The following is a 6,746-nucleotide window of genomic DNA, read 5'->3' on the forward strand; positions in this document are numbered from 1 at the left end:
TATGAAGTCTTAGCACAAATCACGGATTTAAAAAACACAATTAGAGTCAATTGGCTTAAATTGGGCGATCAGATTACTTCTTTTTTTCATAAGGCTGCAAACGGGCGAAAGTGAAAAACACAATTAGAGGCCTTAACGACGTTAATGGGAGATGGGTGGATGAAGAATCTGAACTTATTAACATTGCTTCTCATTTTTTTTCAAGATCTTTTCACATCTAAGGCAGTAGGCGAAGGTGATAGGATATTCGAAAGTAGTCAACCTTGCATATCGGATTTTTTGAATGAAGATTTAATGGCGGATTTTCAAAATGAAGAAGTTGTTGAAGCTGTGAAATCAATGTCACCGCTAAAAGCATGAAGATGGCTTTCCTGCTTTTTTTTTAATAAAAAAATTTGGCATATTATAGGGGACGATATTTGCAACTATTGTTTAGATATGCTAAAAGGAAAGATCTGCAAGAAATTAATAGAACAAATATTAATTTAATCCCCAAAACAAACTCACCAAGCAACATGAATCAATTCAGACGGATCAGTTTGTGTAATGTGCTCTACAAAATAATATCAAAGATATTGGTCAATAGATTTAGGAAGGTACTGAATACATGTATTGATGAGTAGCAAGGCGCCTTCATTTCAGGAAGATAGATCACAGACAATATTTTTGTGGCATATGAAATTCTACATTCGTTCAAAAAGAGAAAGGAAGGATCGACAGAATCATTTACCTTAAAAATCGATACGAGTAAGGCATACGACAGGATTGAATGGAATTTCATTAAAAAAATGATGCAAAAAATGGGCTTCTGTGATTGTTGGATTACTTTAATTATGAAGTGTGTTTCGACAGTGACATACTCAGTGGTTTTGAATGGGGTACAAGGAAAAGAATTTAAACCTAGTCAGGGATTAAGACAGGGGGATCCCCTATTTATTATATGTGCACAAGGTTTCTCCAATCTGATCACAAGGGAAAAAAGTGCAGATTTTATTAAAGGAGCCAAGATAGGAAGAAGTAGTTTGGCAATCACGCATTTATTTTTTGCGGATGATAGCATACTGTTTGGAGAAGCGACAGAGGAAGGTGCAAGAGCGATAAAAACCGTGGTAACTGATTATGAAAATATATCGTGCCAAGTTATTAATTTTGATAAAACGCTAATTTACTACAGCAAAAATACAAGTTTTAGCAATAGGGAGAAAGTGGAGAGAATCTTTGGCGTTTGAATTACAAATAATCCCGAGAAATATTTGGGATTACCAGCAATGGTGGGGAGACGCAAAAGGCATGCTTTTAACAATATCAAAGAAAAAATTATTAAAAAATTAAAGAGTTGGAGCGTGAGGTTTTTATCTATTGGCGGAAAAGAAGTTGTGATAAAATGGGTGTTACAGGCAGTTCCAATTTAGGCAATGCAATGTTTTATGTTATCAAATTCTTTTTGCAGGGAATTAGAAAACACGTTTAACATATTCTGGTGACGTGATACAGTTACAAATAAAGGCATTCATTGGTGCAGCTGATCAGCCATGTGTAATACGAAATCGCAAGGGGGGATGGGGTTTAGAGACTTATCAAAGTTTAATGTTGCCTTGTTAGCCAAACAAGGATGGAATCTAATTATGAACCCCACCAGTTTGCTTGCACAGGTAATGAAAGCTAAATATTATCCAAGAGGTGATTTTCTAAGTGCAAGACTGGGAGCTTACACATCGTTTACCTAGCGAAGTATCTGGAATGCCCGCTCCTTACTGGAACAAGGATTGGGATGGAAACTGGGGAATGGTGCCTCTATTAATATATGGAATGATAATTGGCTATCAGGACCTGGGGAGGGTCGAGTACATTGTCAGACTATGAACATAACTTTACAAAAGTAAATGATTTAATTGAGATGGAAGAATTTACCTGGAATATTGAATCCCTTAGAATTCTGTTCGATGAAGAGACAATAAATCGGATTCTTATGATTCCACTAGTATGTCCAAGCCAGCCGAATATCTTGATATGGCGGGGTGATAAATCAGGAAATTACACAATCAAAAGCGGTTACAGATGGCTTTTACAGAAAATTTACATAAAAAAGAAGACAACACCGCTTCACAGAATTCTCGAATGCATACTTTCTTTACAAAGATGTGGAAGATTAAAGTAGCAGCTAAAATCTGAATACACGTGTGGAAACTTTCGAAGGGGCTTTTGCCTACGCTTTACAATTTCAGAAACTAAAGGCTTGGTGAGAAATGCTTGTTGCCCAGTTTGCAAGAAGGATGAGGAAACTGCGGCACATCTATTCCGAGATTGTAAATTCACAAGAAAAATCCTGCAAGATCTGAGAATCGAAGACTCAACCTCAGACAGAAAACAAGAATGGCAAAATTGGTTAGTGGATTTCTTCTATGAAAATGAAAGCAAAAAATGTAGAACTCTTATGATTTCTTTCTGGGCAATATGGTTCAACAGAAACAGAATATATCACGAGGGACAAACCCCAAATGAACAAGAGGTGATTTCTTTTATTAACGCATACTTATCGGAGAACGATTTTATTGAAGGCGTTTTTATGACAAGAACTATGCCTAAAAAAATCAAATGGGAACCACCTGATAGGAATATAATCAAAATTAATTTTGATGCCTCCTTTCAACAGTCTTAACATTTCTAAGGCAGGTATAATTGCAAGAAATAAAAATGGATTGATTATGGCTGCATGCATTTACCCGTTCTTAAACATCTCGACACCATAACTACCAAAAGCCTGGGCGTGCTTGCATGCGGTCACTTTTGGAGAGGAATTAGGTTTCAAGGAGATCTGCGTGGAAGGTGACGCGTTGACGATAATTAAAGGGGTAACTGCTACAGGAGAAGACAGATCTTGTATCAGCAATGTGATTAAAGCAGTCCAGAATAAATGCGCAAATTTCACAAAGATAACATTTAGATTTGTACCTAGATCGGCCAATACTGCAGCGCACACACTAGCAAAAGAGGTATGAATGGCCGAAATACTGGATAAAGGAGGCTCCAAATTCAGTAGAAGACATTGTGAATAAAGAAAGGATCGGTTTTGAAAATGAATGATTTCGAAGGACACGAGTTGAGATCGGAAAATTTTTGTCTTGATTCCGAAGAACTCAATTTTGTTTTGGCAAAGGACTGAAAATTCTGATGTTTCATTATCCCTGATTCGGGTAAGAAGCCTTTACCATCACACTTCGATTAATATTTTAACAATCCAACCGTTATATTTCATAGTCCATTCACGTAGATCATGCATGGAAATTTTGATATAAATTTAAAATTTCTATATATTTATTTTATGTAAAAAAAATTCAACTGTTGAATATATATTAATATATAAAGTATATTAGATCAATATGATAGAGATATCGGACCGATTCAAAAATTTACATGCATATATTGATAAATTTAATGGTTTGATTATTAAAATATTGATAATATAAATAGTTACAAAAATGTATAAAACTATTTTAATTTTTACACTATATAAATGGATCCTCCCCATTAAAATTATTTTATTTTATGTGGAATATAATTTTTACAAAAGAAGTTAAATATATTTAATTTTATCCTATTTACAAATTTGAGGTAAAATTGAAGTTAATAAATTTATAAACTTTTTCAATATTATAGGAGAGAAAAGAAGGATAGAATTTAAATCCATCTTAAAGTTACACTATTTAAAAAGAAATTTGTTGTATAAATACACAAAACTAAAATTATTATACAACAAATTGAATCTTCAACACATAACTCTTGCCAATTAACCACAATAACAGCTGGACGATTAACTCTTGCCAAATGAACAATCTAAGCTCAACTCTCATATTTTAAATTTTCAATAGTCGAGAAGAACCCAACTCCAGTTAATAAATTCAATTGCACAAGCTGTTTAAATTAGATCACTGGTTCCCTTAATGTCACTCGACTGCTCTCAATTGAACCAAGTTAATTTATTGTTCGATAAAATAAAACTTGAATTAGTTCACCAACAAAATATTGCTCCAAAGTATCAAACAAAACAATACTAATAATACTATCCTATCTTTTTTATAAATTAGAGAATCAACAAATACCAAGATGAAAAGTGTCATAACATGATTTCAAATTGCTACTCATAACAATGAAATCCTATTGATAAAAAACTTAAAACATTAACAACTGGCGGCTAACGTTCCCCTCCTAAGAAAACTTTTTTTTTTTTGGTTTATATATAGAATGAAAACTTAAAATTAAGGCTAAAGGGAAAATGAGCTGCCGCCCTAAAACCAAAAATAGAAAATAAAAATTAAACGCTAAATAAAAGCAAATTTTAAAATATAAAATACTATTTACTTTCTCTTTTAAGATAAATTTAATTATAATTGATTCTTTATAGAGATATTTTCAAATAAAAATCTGAAACACTAAAAGTCTTGTACTTACACAATAAATGTGTAAATTCAGGTTTTACCTTGTATTTTAACACTTCAAACATATATATAAAAAATATCATCAAAGTATAAAAAGTAGACCAAAATGAATCAAGAATACATAATATAATTGGTATCCAAGTTTTGAAGTCAGTAGCTATTGTGAGAGTCCTTGAAAAGAATGAGTGGGGTTTGTGAGAATGGGCATGGTGGGTCCACTTAGCATGCTAGTCAAGTAAAAAGTGAAACATTATCCCTTCAAAACTTACCTGGTTATTGGGCCCAATGCATAATAAAAGCTCATCTTTCAACTCACATTTACATTACCAATCAAATTACTTCAATCTTTCAGTGATTAGACAGATTCTGCTCCATCATAAATCATAAACCAACAGCCAACCCATCACCACCAATTTGGTTTAATCAGTGTCGCCAGGGCCACCTCCCATTCCCATCCATGCTTTCAGCAGCCTCTAAACCCCAATAATTCATTCATAATTTTTTTAAATATTGTTTTATCATCTATAAACATAAACTCTTTTACAGTTTTGTAGATTCTTCTTCTCATAATATTATTTTTAAGTTTAAACTTCATTCTCGTTCTAAAAATAAAATGTATATGTGTTTCTATTCCAAATTATGATTTACTTTAATATTATAAAAATTATATCCGCACCCAAAATGAATTGATTTGAGATGTAATTATGGTTTTAGCTAAAAGTTGAGATATAATTTTTTATTGTATTATTAGTAGATTAAATTAATAATATGGGAAATTGTTATTGTTAAAGTGATAAGTGATTTTTTATTGTTATTCGATTACATAATTAAAAGTAATATGAAAATTCATCAATCATATTCAACCAATAATAAATTTATATCTCAACTAAATACTTGAGATTTTAAAAGAATAATCGTACCATCAATTTAACAACATCAATTAACGGTATTATCGATCTAGTTCTACTTATAATATTATAAATCGGAGAAATAAAAGAATTAGCATAATAAAGATATTAAAATCAGAATTAGACCATTGACACTGATACAGTGCTTTTCTAAATTGCTATTAGATAATGATAAATCTTTGAACAAGAAAAAGTCTGTTCAAATAGACATGTAACATCTTTCTTTGTAGTGGGACTTGTTATTATGAAATCAAAAAAAAAACATAAAAATCAAGGTTGTAATAGCCCATTTTTGCCCGGGCCCGTAATAAGTAAACCAAAATTAAAAATTAAAAATTAAAGTCCAAAAAAAAATAATACAGTCCCTTTTTTACAGCAGGCCTAATTAGCCCAAATCCACTACCCAAACCCAACTAGCCCAAATGCCCATGATCAAACACTAAATCTGATTGGCCCAGTTACAGTGGCCCGACACCTAACCCAAAACCCGATTCAGCCCAATTAGCCCATTTTGAAAAAGTATTCTAGAAATCACTAGGGTTTTTGGAACCCTTCAGCCGCCGCTGCCACGCACGGGCTCCCCTTCAAGCCACTCCTCACTCGCGTGATGCCTTCGCACGCTACGCATGCCTTCGTACGACCACCTCCGTACCTCCAGGCTGGCCGAGTACCTGCAAATACAAGCGAACACACGGAAGCAACAACAAATAGAAAAACAATAGCATTTTTTATTTGATTTTTTTATTTTCTGTAAATGGGGCTTTACAGAAGCCATTCGAACACTGTAAATGGGGGGACACACATTTTTCGGAATATAGAAATCAAAAAAGTTCCAAAAGGTGATTTTCGGTTATCTTTTCTTTTTCGCAGATCGTTTTCCTTCTTTCTTTTTGTTTTTACATACATTAGTCATCTGTTAAAGGAGAAAATGGGAAACTAAAGGGAAGAGGGGCATACCTGAGGGCCGGATTTTTGCTCACTCCGCATCCATCGGAGTTGGGGCGAAGATTGGGAGTCTTCGGAGGCAATGAATCCCCAGAGCGGCGACGAGCCTTTCTTTTTGTTTAGGTTCTGCTAATGCAAACCCTACGTTTTAGGATTTATTTAGTTTTTAAGTGCAGGAATTAAAACGACTCCGTTCAGAGTCAATGCAATGGCACTGAAACGGCATCATTTTGGAGACTCGACCCGAACAGTGACCCGATCCGGGAAGGATCCGCTCAATATGGGTCAAATGGTTTATTTGCTAAATAGGTCCCTGTGTGTTTACTGAGATTACGTTTTTGTTTTTTATTTTAATTGTAATTTGTACGACACATTTAATTTTGTTTCCATTCAGATCCGACTAGATACGGTACCGTTCTGCGGTTGATTGTTAATGTTTATAATGCTTGCGTTTAAT

The 6,746-nt window shown here is 33.6% G+C and overlaps 1 long non-coding RNA gene across 2 annotated transcripts; it reads right to left on the minus strand.

Annotated features, from left to right (window-relative positions):
- Nucleotides 1–1,407: 1,407 nt before the first annotated feature.
- LOC105765094 (uncharacterized) lies at nt 1,408–3,194 on the minus strand. 2 transcript variants are annotated; one of them, XR_008192697.1, is made up of 3 exons: nt 2,953–3,194; nt 1,912–2,856; nt 1,408–1,830 (listed from the first exon to the last, which is right to left on the minus strand). It is a non-coding gene; the product is annotated as an uncharacterized LOC105765094 (long non-coding RNA). The 2 variants fall into 2 exon arrangements; XR_008192696.1 differs by having other exon boundaries at nt 1,912–2,859.
- Between the last annotated feature and the right edge of the window lie 3,552 nt (nt 3,195–6,746).

Source organism: Gossypium raimondii, chromosome 13 (assembly GCF_025698545.1).
Source record: "Gossypium raimondii isolate GPD5lz chromosome 13, ASM2569854v1, whole genome shotgun sequence".
NCBI classification, from domain to species: domain Eukaryota; kingdom Viridiplantae; phylum Streptophyta; class Magnoliopsida; order Malvales; family Malvaceae; genus Gossypium; species Gossypium raimondii.